The 13431-nt window shown below is 40.1% G+C and overlaps 1 protein-coding gene across 8 annotated transcripts in view; it reads right to left on the bottom strand.

Moving 5' to 3' along the window:
* The window catches only part of LOC124150053 (leukocyte elastase inhibitor-like), a 46717-nt gene extending 43153 nt beyond the window's left edge, over positions 1–3564 (bottom strand). For 4 of the 8 annotated variants that reach the window (XR_007222854.1, XM_048402296.1, XM_048402294.1 and 1 more), the window contains exon 1: positions 3296–3558. The gene's annotated coding sequence lies outside the window, so the exon portion shown is untranslated. Of the gene's footprint in view, positions 1–3295 lie in introns of all 8 variants that reach the window. The other 4 variants (XM_048402295.1, XM_048402298.1, XM_046521952.2 and 1 more) reach the window with 3 other exon arrangements.
* Positions 3565–13431: the final 9867 nt, after the last annotated feature.

Raw genomic sequence — 13431 nt, 5'->3', positions numbered from 1 at the left:
AGTGCGGACTGATGCCGATTTATAGTGCTAGCCCACTGAGATACCATGCCGCAGTTTAACGTGAATACCCCACTCAGACACAGTATACTGACTTTGAGCCGATCAGTCCTTATTTTAGTGTTTTCATGCCAAGCACCTGGCAGGGTAACAATAAATATTTCAATGTTTTTTGGTATGACGCAGCCGTCCTTCCACTCTCCAGGAAGCACTCTATCCACTGGACCACAATGGAGATTGCAGGCACCAGGCACTTACTATGCCATGAAGATTTAAAGTTATTAAACTGTCACTCTACTTTTTACAATGTGTGCACTGTTGCAGCTGTTTGTTTGTTGTTTAACGCCGCACTCAGCAATATTCCAGCTATAGAACTGTGGTCTGTAAATAATAGTCTGGACCAGCTAATCCAGTGATTGACATCATGAGCATCGATCCACACAATTGGGATCGATGACATGCATCAACCAATTCAGCGAGCCTGACCACCCGATCCCGTTAGTCGCATCAGTCGTCTTTTACAGCAAGCATGTGTTTGTTGCAGCTGAAGGGGGTGTGGCCTAAATGCAAATGTCCGATTGGGATTTTAAATTTTCCGGACCCCTGTTGGACACTAACAGTTCTCTCCGTGACAATGGTCATCATCAACTATGAAATTGGTATATCATTCAGAGCTCCAGATAACTTTTTGAGCAATTGAGTTTTTACTCTAGGGTTTCTATTTTAATTTGGTTATTACATTTTTCTTTGAGTTACCAATATTTTTTCACTCATCTATTCATAATTCTATTGGGTTTTTCCCAAATATAGTGAGGAGATTTGAGATTTGAGATTTTGAAAAATTGAAATAATTTTTTAGATGTATATAACTGTTCTAAATATATAGGCTTGACTCGGAAAGTAAATTAGCTCGTAATTGTGTTTCGGAAATTAGCTCCTTTGTACACAAGCTGAAAAAGCTTCTTTGACTGTTTTAATAAATTAGAGTTTTTCATTTAATGCATGCTTTTCTGTATGCAAGTTAATTGAAAGTAATTGGGTTTTGATTTTTTCTTTATTTCATTTTTTTTTTTTTTTGGGGGGGGGGGGCATTTTACGCAAATATGCTGCTTACCTGTTACTCTGATCATTATATATGAAGAAGCAGACCCAGAAACGGCTATTTGATGAACTTGAATCAAATTTGCACACTGCCAATTAGGAAGAGCATAGTGCTCCTTTAAACCATGTCACTCTCATGCAAGGAATTTCAAAATCCAGCTTCAAGCTCATAATATAAGACGTACATGAAAAGTTGATATGTGCATTCCCCATTCATGACTTTCTAACATCACAATATGTCCTGTCAAGACCAACAGGGATAATCAAATAGCTTAACACCGCACTCAGCAATATTCCAGCTATATCTTGACAGTCTGTAAATAATCGAGTCTGGACCAGACAATCCAGTGATTGGCATCATGAGCATGGATCCACGCAATTGGGATGATGACATGCATCAACCAAGTCAGCGAGCCTGACCACCCGATCCCGTTAGTCGCCTCTTACAACAAGCATAGTCGCCTTTTAAGCATGGGTTGCTGAAGGCCTATTCTACCCCGGATCTTCACGGGTCGCAACTCAGGTGTCATTATTAACTCTGTACCGCCATTCATTGGGAGCCGCTCTATACCCCAGCGGTTTCTATAATCAGGTCTAATTTTAGACATTGCATAGGTAACTGTAGCCTGTTGAAGAAAGCACTGTCTTCCCTGTCCTATAGATCTGCAAGCACGCACACAGTTGTTTAGAAAAGGAGGGGTGCATTTTGTGACTTGGCAATTTGGTTCAGTAATCATATAATTTTGTTGAAAATATACAACCAAATAAAATAGTCAAAATGTTGTTAAACATTTACTATTAGTATACCCAATCAACTATAAAATTTCAAATTTTAGACCTATGCTTAAAAAAAGGGTGTGGTGTGCTCACCCTGTGAAAACCCCTTGGTATCTGTGTATGATGTGTGGCTAATAGACCTTTCCTCAGTGTTTTACACAACTTACACATCCCATATGCATACCGTATTCGAAGTAATAAGCATCCCGCTCTAATAAGCGCCCACCACGATATTTGCTAATATATTGGCTAGTAAAAAAATCCCAATTAGCACCCCTTCCGATTGATCAATGTACACAAGACTTATTTATTCGTGTTTAATACGCACTATAGTGTGTTATATGCACCCTTAATTATGGGCAATTAAATTCTGGATATATCTGTCATGTATATCTGTTTGTATCATTTCAGGCTGTCAGCATAAACCACAAAATTTACAATCTTTCAACTCTTTTTTTTTCTCACCAAACTTATATTCTGATAAGAACCCCCTATTTCTAACTTTTAGAGCGATCTGGGGGCTTATTACATCGAATACGGTATATTCATTGAGAATTGACCCGAATAATCTACATTACAAGTCCTGGGGATGCTGAAAACTATGTCTGTTTCAAAACTGAAGATTGCTCGCAAGATTTTATAAACTAACTTTTCTATTCTTTCCAGAATATATAGATCTACTAAAACATCAGGGTGCCAATCATTCATGGTCTTCAAGCAAATATTGAAATCCCCATCTATAATATATAGGCCACAGGCTTCTGAGAAAATGACATCAGTAAAATTCTTAGAAATGATTATCAATCAATTGAAGTGTGTGGCACACATCACCAGTCTGGGACCCAAATGTTTATGTCTAGGATCCCACAATTCCACTCTGACAGTGGCCACGACACAGTGCAGACACAAGTACTTGCCTGCTTCTAATATCAGCTTAAATAAACAGGGAGGTAAAATACGTGTATCACAGAGAATCGACCCCAACATGAACAGACGACCATATGTGTCTATATTCTTTGGGAACAGTATCATCGATCGTTGCCACAGCGGCTTGTAACACAAACATTATCAGCTATAAGCTGCTGATACGATATTGTCATAGACAGTGTCGGTGACACTCGTTGTCAACATGTTTATCTTGAAGGCTATAGCTGGTAAATTTTGCGTCACAAGACCCTGTCCTGCCTTTGTAAATGCGTTGGTCGTTACAGGGTAGTCGTCAGCAGAGACCATGGTCTCTGTCGTCAGCAATAGTACACGTATTTCGTCGTCTAATAGAGGAAAGCGCTGGAGTGTTCAGCTAGGATTAACGGATTAACTCTCCGTAAGATAACACGATCGGATTAGTATATAAGCACTGACAACCGTTCTTACTGCCATACGACAGTGTGGACAAAACGAACATAAGGTCAATTCTCACCTGTTTCGTAATCGTAGCCTACTTCCTTGTTTTGTCTTCGACTGACTGTCAGATCCTTAAACGTTCAGTACATCCAAGATCTGTGCCGTGTGAATTGAGCGATGGGCGTGGCTACCAGCACGTGAGCAACCAACACGTGACGTTGTATTGTTACTATGTACACATCAAGACAAGTTATCCTTTCGATAACAATGAAGATCTATGTCACAAGACCTGAAACTGAATGACTTGATTCTCTCTGTAGCGCACTCGCGTTAACAGAAAACGCCAGTTTAAGCGTATGTCATACCACACAGTAAGCTGGGCCCCGTCTCTAATATTTTTAATAATGGCGCAAGTTGACGACGCGCATAGGGAGCCGGGAACCAGCTTATACCACACAGGTACAAACCAGCACCGGTCGAAAATGGTACTAATTAAAAAAACATAAATCACAACAAACTTTGTGTTAAGGAATTTGATTTTGACAGCCAAATATGTTTTCATGTGTCAAAACTGAAAGAACCTATTCTCTTTACAGCACAAGTACCCAAAACGCTAGTTTTATTGGTATATCGTACAATACCACACAGTGGCAAATCAGCACCTGTCGAAAATGGTTCGAACAAAACGTGATCTAATTTCGTGATCAGGGATTTTGATTTTGACAACCAAACATGCTTTCCTGTGTCAACTTTACAGGAGTAGCACATGAAGTGTTGATAAAGATTTATATCACAACTTGTGCGTGGGCTTGATATTGAGTTGGCCATGTCATAATATTGGTAATTTACGTCAACACTTGAATCATATTTTTTTAATGACTTAATAGCACAACGACCAAGGTCGAGATCAAAACCCTTATCGAAAATTGGGGCACAGGTGCCCTGGTCGTCTAACTTAAGGCCCAATTCGATGTGTAGAGTTGCGTCCCTTGTACGCGTCAGAAACCGATGATCGTGGGTTTGAATCCCGGTTCGCCCCGATTTTGTTTCTGGGTTTGTCAGCAACATACCCGTGCTTGTGGATTTTACCAAAGTGGTAAACGTCTAATATCTGCATCGGGATTTTCTCCCACATTAATTAAGCTGACACGCCGTGCTATAACTGGAATAACACTGTTCAAAGCAGTGTTAAACCCAACTCACTCACTCACTCACGACTTAATTTGTTTGTGACGTCGTTTTATATACATATTCTTCAAAATGACATTAATGTTGAGCATTTGATATGATATAACAATCACATCATTATAATTTTTTCATTTTCCCTGTGCCCGTGAAGATCCGGAATAGAATAGGTCTTCAGCAACGACTATATGCTTGTCGTAAAAGGTAATTTAGGGGATCGGGTGGTCAGGCTCGCTGACTTGGTTGATTCATGTCATCGTATCCCAATTGCGTGGATCGATGCTCATGATGTCAATCACTGGATTGTCTGGTCCAGACTCGATTATTTTATAGACCGCCGTCATATAGCTGGAATATTGCTGAGCGCGGCATTAAACAACAATCAAAGCAATATACAATGCAAAAGAGACGCGTGAGATGACTTGGTCACCCGAGGACCCAAATATCTCTTGAAAAAATTAACGGTCTAATAAAAATATAACAAACGAAACTATTTGCGGAACCGCTGATTGAGGCTGCAACGCAGTCATCAGTACCTTATTCTAACTTAACCATTTTCCAACAAATTCTACACTGGCGGATCCTGATTGGGATGCAGGGGGTCATAGCCCCCTTTTACAGACACCTTTCAGACACTAGGCAACGTCAAGGGGAATATTTCACCCTCTTTTGTTTTCAAAATCCTGAATCCGCCTCTGTTCTGCATTATTGAGTGGATTGTGGTCAAAACATGAATTATAACCCCACAATAGGCGCTGGAACTGGTAGCATTGATCCCATCTTTCCGAGGCAAAGGGTTGGTTGGTTTGTTGTACATTAAGTATATCATGGCATGTCAGCGTAACCTAGGGTTAAAGTCCAAAGTGTTTATTGTTAATTTATTTGTTGTTTACGCCGCACTCAGCAATATTCCAGCTATATGACGGGGGTCTGTAAATAATCGAGTCTGGACCAGACAATCCAGTGATTAATATCATGAGCATCGATCCACGCAATTGGGATCGATGACATGCATCAACTAAGTCAGTGAGTCTGACCACCCGATCCCGTTAGTCTCCTTTTACGACAAGCATAGTCGCCTTTTACGGCAAGTATGGGTTGCTGAAGACCTGTTCTACCCCGGATCTTCACGGGCAACCATTCAGCATGAGGTAAAGGGAGGTGAAATTGGGTTTAACGTCACAATCAAGATTATTGCACTTATAAAGCGATGTACGTGTGAGTGGCTGCTTGTACTAGTCAGGCCTTATGCCGATTTTAAAGTGCTAGCCAATATGAAATACCATGCCATGGATACCCCACTCAAACACAAAATACTGATTACGAGCCGACTGGTCTTTGTTTTATACCCATAATGCTGAGCACCAGGCAGGGTAACAACAACTACCATCTTTTGATTTTGAGATGATGTGGCCATGAATTGAACTACCCTCCGTCACACTATCCGGCAGGACCCTCTATCACTAGACTCAGAGGCATTCTGCATGACCTCTTCTGGAAGAATGAGTGAGTGAGTGAGTATGGTTTTACGCCGCTTTTAGCAATATTCCAGCAATCTCACGGCAGGGGACACCAGAAATGGGCTTCACACATTGTACCCATGTCGGGAATCGAACCCAGGTCTTCAGCGTGACGAGCGAACGCTTTATCCACTAGACTCCCCGACCGCCCCCACAGAAGGATGACCCTTGTTTGCAGGTGAGAAATATATCAATATTCATATCTTTTCCATCCCGGATGAATGTTCCCGAGGAAAAGGGAGTTAACTGACTATATGACTTGTTTGTTTGTTGTTTAACGCCGCATTCAGCAATATCGCAGCTATATGATGGCTGTAAATAATCGAGTCTGGACTAGATTCACGCAATTGGGATCGATGACATGCATCAACCAAGTCAGTGAGCCTAAACCAGATCCCGTTAGTCGCCTTTTACGACAAACATAGTCGCCTTTTACGGCAAGCATGGGTTGCTGAAGACCTATTCTACCCAATATCTTCATGGGTCCCGAGGCAAGGGAGTTAACTGTCCGGTTTCTACCCTTGCCGAACTAGACTGGAATTATGGAGTTATACTTTGGCTGGACAAACGAGTCTTTGCTTAGTCCAATCAAAACAAAATCAACATTCGGTTTGTTAAATGCCATGCATATTTCGATCGACTGCATGACTTGCAAAGCATGTGTACCGTCAACTTAGCTTCAACACATATTTTCCAAATCTTTCCATATTTTTAAACAAGGTGCTCACATGATTTGATGCACTTCGCAAAATAAGGCCTGTTTTATTACAATATAAATCTTGATTATCGATCGGATCGCCCTTACTGGGCGCTGCCACTTCGTTTGAAACAAAGGCAAGTGATATGAGAGATCGAATCTGATTGGCTAATGGGGGGACACAGGAGGGACATGTCTCGTAATAGACACTGGTGGCACTAAAATCGGGCCCAGAAATTCTGGCAAGGGTGGAAACTGGACTTTTAGAGTCAGTCAACTCTCTTGCCTAGGGAAGATGTATTCATAATGATACGCATTAATTTCAAGATTTACAGTATGAGATGGGTATACTGAGGACCGTGAACATTACCAAATCACAAACACTTTGGGGCGGTCGGGTAGCCTAGTGGTAAAGAGTTCGCTGAAGACCCGGGTTCGATTGCCGACATGGGTGCAATGTATGAAGCGGCGTAAAACCAAACCAAACTCACTCACTCTCTCACAAACACTGACTAAAAGGGACATATCCTGCAAATCCCTCATCCCTAATGCCAGTACATTTTGGGGATTGATACGTGATATGTATAAAAACAAAAACATTGTTGCTCCCTATAGCCCACAATAGGGGCTGGAACTGATAGCTTTGATCCCTACCATCTGGGTAGCATAGCCAACAATAGGGGCTGAAACTGGTAGCATTGATCCCTACCATCTGGGTAGCATAGCCCACAATAGGGGCTGAAACTGGTAGCATTGATTCCTACCATCTGGGTAGCATACCCACAATAGGGGCTGGAACTGGCAGCTTTGATCCCTACCATCTGGATAGAATAGCCCACAATAGGGGCTGGAACTGGTAGCATTGATCCCTACCATCTGGGTAGAACAGCCTACAATAGGGTCTGGTACTTTGATCCTTACCATCTGGATAGAATAGCCTACAATAGGGTCTGGTACTTTGATCCCTCCCATCTGGATAGAATAGCCTACACTAGGGTCTGGTACTTTGATCCCTACCATCTGGATAGAATAGCCTACAATAGGGGCTGGTACTTTGATCCCTACCATCTGGGTAGCATAGCCCACAATAGGGTCTGGTACTTTGATCCCTACCATCTGGATAGGATAGCCTACAATAGGGTCTGGTACTTTGATCCCTCCCATCTGGATAGAATAGCCTACAATAGGGTCTGGTACTTTGATCCCTACCATCTGGGTAGAACAGCCTACAATAGCGTCTGGTACTTTGATCCCTACCATCTGGGTAGCATAGCCCACAATAGGGTCTGGTACTTTGATCCCTACCATCTGGATAGGATAGCCTACAATAGGGGCTGGTACTTTGATCCCTACCATCTGGGTAACATAGCCCACAATAGGGTCTGGTACTTTGATCCCTCCCATCTGGATAGAATAGCCTACAATAGGGTCTGGTACTTTGATCCCTACGATCTGGGTAGAACAGACTACAATAGCGTCTGGTACTTTGATCCCTACCATCTGGGTAGCATAGCCCACAATAGGGTCTGGTACTTTGATCCCTACCATCTGGATAGAATAGCCTACAATAGGGTCTGGTACTTTGATCCCTCCCATCTGGGTAGCATAGCCTACAATAGGGGCTGGTACTTTGATCCCTATCATCTGGATAGAATAGCCTTCAATAGGGTCTGGTACTTTAATCTACCATCTAGGTAATATAGCCCACAATAGAGGTTGAACTTTTTTTTCATCCAACGAATAATACAAAGACGGATTTCTTTGAAACATAACAGAATATTTAATATCTTGAAAAAGTGTGTACAAAATACTGATTCTTCTCCAATCAATAATATCACATTATAACAAAACAAAATACTTAAAATAGTTGCATATGTTTCATTCATGATGGACATAATGAGCATTGATCCACGCAATTGGGACAATATGTATCAACCACGACAGCAGTTGGGATAAGATGACATGCATCAACCAAGCTTGTGACCCTGACCACCCGATCCCGTTAGTCGTCTCTTACGACATGCTGAAGCCTATATACATGATCTATAAAACCTGCTTAAAAATAACAATAAATGATAAAGGAATGAAGATACACAATAGAGATAGAGCATCAATATTGCAGAAAACATAAAATGTGTTCAGAACACTCTTACTAAATGTAAAATGTCATTATGATATAGTTGAGCCATGGCAAAAATGCCATGACCGCCATAGCACCAGTAAGAATATGGCATTCAAACATCTGATCCTGCATGTTTTACATCTGCATAAACTCCAACTGAAGCACATTTTGGAACCTCACCATATGTAAACAATACTGAACTGACGATGATGTTGGTGTTATAACATCTTGAAAACGTGAGTGAGTAAGGTTTTAAGCCGCTTTGAGCAGCAATGTCACGGCGGGGGACACCAGAAATGGGCTTCACACATTGTACCCATGTCGGGAATCGAACCCAGGTCTTCGGCGTGACGAGCGAACGCTTTAACCACTAGGCTACCCGACCGCCCCACATCTTGAAAGCAGAAATGGAAATGTGATATCTTTCTAAAAAAAATGTTTCATGTGTTAAATATGATGTTCTCCTGGGTCTTTGATAGGCATTTAGAAGTTGGAAGAACGTGAAGCCATGAGACATTATACTCAACCATAAATAGGTTTAACATAATTACATCAAAACATAAATTAAGTAAGCAAGAACTATGTACAAATTAAAACAAGATCACAGAGCTCCAGAAGTAGACAGAAATTGAGAGGATGTGAGAGTGAATGAGTATCTATGTCAATGTTCATTTTCTTTGTTAGATTAGCATGTTGATCGAATGGATGGATGGTTGAATGTTTGTTTGTTTGTTCATTTGTTTTGTTTGTTTTTTCACGCAGCACTCAGCAATATTCCAGCTATATGACAGCGGTCTGTAAATAATCGAGTCTGGACCAGACAATCCAGTGATTGACATCATGAGCATCGATTTACGCAATTGGGACCGATGACATGTGTCAACCAAGTCAGCGAGCCTGACCACCCGATCCCGTTAGTCGCCTCTTACGACAAGCATAGTCGCCTTTTACGGCAAGCATGGGAGTGATGACTGAACTGAACAGAACTCAGGCCACCATCAGCAGCAAAAGAGGTACAGCATTGATACATCAATATATCATTAATAAACGACTATATACAATTATACAATATATATCAACAGATTTACCGAGCAGTGGCTTCACTAAACAAAGATACAGGACATGGTTCAGTTAGGAGACATAATTTTACAAAATTTGGAAATTTTTCTAAGTGTTCCTTATCTTTTACTATTAAAAAGCAAATTCATTTTGTACATATTTGGTGAAAAGTAAAAATATTTTCTAATTAGGCTTAAAAAAATAAAAGAATTGGTTCTCAGGCCTCCGTACATAAACAAGCATACAAACTACTATCGCTGCCATTACGACCATACCACGAGATGCACAGTAAAGGGAAGTAACTGTGTGCAATATTGGATCGCATTGTTTTTAAGTATTCAGGTTTTTTATTTTTTGAAAATGGAAATAAAAATGAAACATAAGGCACACTTTCTGATGATGAGGGCGGTGCCTGAGATCCAAGAATATTTTTGTTTTTTAAGCCTGAGCTGTTTCCACTTTTGAAATAGTGGACAGATAAATTGATACTGGAACTCATTACCAAAATCAAATGATTCACAAAATGAACATTTTCTTTCAGGTAAAGGTTGTTTTTTCCATCTTCGAGTTTCAATTGGGAGATTGTGATTGGAGATTCTAAATTTAATAAGTCTCGGCAAATTACTTCCATATTTAATTTTTTTTAGAAATTCAGGGATTCATTTTTAGCTATTGTATACGTGACTCCTTTGGAAGATTTATCTTGTGTGGCTTTCCAGCATTGTAAATTGATATCATTTAATTTCTCAACTATATTTTTAAGATGATTTGGACTTTGAAACATTTGTGATTGTCAAATGAAACTTAGGCCAAAATCGTCGAAAAAATGTGTTTCACAAAGGTCAACCAATATGTTTCCACCTTTCATCTATGTTATCATACAATTTTAGCTTGTAACCGAATCAAGATAACTTTGATGATTTACCAGATATGAGTTGTGCCTCAAAAGAAACCATTCTGATCTTAACTACATTTATTACAGAAGATCGTCCAAGTTTGCCATAAACCATATAATTTGGGGCTCATGTCCGACCTGATGTTAAATGTTTTTGAAAACGTAGATGGACATGTTCTATAATAGATAAAGTTTCGAACCCCCATACTTCACATCCATATTGAAGAATTAGTAAGACCATACTATCAAAAAGACAGACTCAATTTACACCCTTGGGCCAAAACATAATACATTGATTTGATTGCTTGCTTCACCAGATTCATCTTCCCGAGTCAAGAGAGTTAACTGACTATAAAAGTCAAGTTACCACCCTTGCAAAACTAGGCTGGTATTATGGAGTTACATTTTGGCTGGACTAACGAGTCTATGCATAGTCCAATTAAAATCGCGCAACGAAATCGAAATCCGGTTCGTAAACTGTCGAGCAGATTTCGGTCGAGTGCATGATTTGCAAAGCAATTGCATCGACAACTTGTTGGCAACAGATATTTTCCAAACCTTTTAATGTTTTTAATCAAGGTGCTCGTGTGATTTGATGTACTTCGCGATGTAAGACCCGTTTTATCACGATATAGATCTTGATGATCGAGCAGATCTTCTTCACTGGGCACCGCCATTTTGTTTGAAACAAATGCGAGTGATGGAATCGGACTGGTCCATAGGAGAGGCTTAGAAGGGACATAACCGGTAATAGCCACTGGTGGCGCTACGATCGAGTCCAGGATTTCCAGCCTAGTTCGGCAAGGGTGGAAACTGGACTTTTAAAGTCAGTAAACTCTCTTACGTCGGGAAGATACACCAGATTCTGTTTTGTAATAGTGAATTTAGAATTCTTCTGCAGGGTGACGCCAAGGTATTTATAGGACTCAACATTTTCCAAAGCATCTTAGACAATTCTAAAAGTATGGTTGTAATCACTTTTGACCCTTAAAAATCATTACTTTTGTTTTTGAAACATTAACCTGAAGCTTCCATCTGTCACAATACTTATACAAAGAGTCTAACATGGTTCGCAAGTCCTGTATATTTGTAGCCATGAGATGGAGATTATATTTTCAATTCTATCACTGAATTCATTTGGTCTTAACTGGACGCCTTTACAAAAGTCGTACAAAAGAGCTTCTTCCAAATCATTTAAAAATATGACAAACAAAAGGGGAGACAGGTTCTCTCCCTGTCTAACACCATTTTGACAAGCGAGGTGAGGTGAAATTGGGTTTAACGTCGCGTCAAAGATTATTGCACTTATATAGCGACGTGCATGCATGTGTGTGTGTGTGTGTGTGTGGCTGCTTGTACTAGTCCGGACTGATGCCAATTTATAGTGCTAGCTCACTGAGATACCATGCCGCAGTTTAACATGAATACCTCACTCAGACACATTATACTGACTCCGAGCCGACCAGTCCTTGTTTTAGCCCCTTAATGCCGAGCGCCAGACAGGGTAACAACAAGCACCATCTTTTAACGTCTTTGGTATGACGTGGCTGAGGATCGAACCCCGGACCATCCGCTCTTCGGGCGGACGCTCTACCACAAGACCACAGAGGCGGTCTTTAAAAGAGAAGAAGCATGTTAAACTGTCATGACACAAAACACATGGCATGACAAGGTGCTGGCTATTGTGACACAAGCAATAAGGAGGACAAGATGGTTGGTGATGTGATTATGACGATCCTTAGGCGAAGTAAGGGTCAACGTAGTGTGTATTCGGGTCTCCACAAGGATGAAAATGAGAGGGAAAATTCATGGCAAGTCAAACTTACAGTGGAACCTCACTGAAGCCAAAGTCGTAATGTAATCAGTTTGTGACATCATGAACAGTTGATGACCGCAAATAGTATGTTACTTGACAATGACGTGATATAGTATATTACTCAGTGATGAAGCGCTGTGACGGAACTGACCTTTTATTAACACTCAGGCCGTTGATCAGCGGCATCAGAGGTACAAACTTATTTGAACAACATAATACACATACATATAAATATAGAATAGATACAAAAACATCTTTGCCGAGCATGCATGCATATTTATACAGATGCACTAGGGTAGAAATATATGTGCAATTCGATAAGGGGGAAAGGAACTTGATAGGTTTAAACATTACCATGGTGATTTTACAGAATTTGGATAATTTTCTCAATGTTCCTAATCGTGAATTATTGAAAAGTAAATTCATTTTATACATATTGGGTTCGACGAAGGAGTATCTGTAAAAAAATGTATTCTTTCGTTTTCTAAAGATGGACAAAAAATAAATAATGGAATTCATCACCTTTGTCAGATAGTTTACAAAGTGGACATATTTTTTCGTTTATTTTTCTCAATCTCCCAGTTTCAATATATAGATTATTGTTACAAGTTCTTAAATTCGCCAAACGTTTTCCTGCAGTATACTGAAGTAATATTCAAAATTTGGCATTTTTATGATCCTGTACATTATGCCTTTTGAGGACACTGATGATCAATGTCTTTTATTGTTTCATGGACTAAATGTTCTAGATAAGTAGGATATTTAAAACGTTGTCAAAACAAGATGTCCAAGCTTGTCAAAAGCTCGTTTGATATATGTAATCCATTTATATTTACATTTTCAAATAGGTTGTCATTAAATAATAACTTGCATAATAGAAAGGATAATTTAGATGATTTCCCGGATAGTTATTTTGCC

Source organism: Haliotis rufescens, unplaced genomic scaffold, assembly GCF_023055435.1.
Source record: "Haliotis rufescens isolate VD_foot unplaced genomic scaffold, xgHalRufe1.0.p SCAF_25, whole genome shotgun sequence".
NCBI classification, from domain to species: domain Eukaryota; kingdom Metazoa; phylum Mollusca; class Gastropoda; order Lepetellida; family Haliotidae; genus Haliotis; species Haliotis rufescens.
This window is presented reverse-complemented; position numbering and strand designations above follow the sequence as displayed.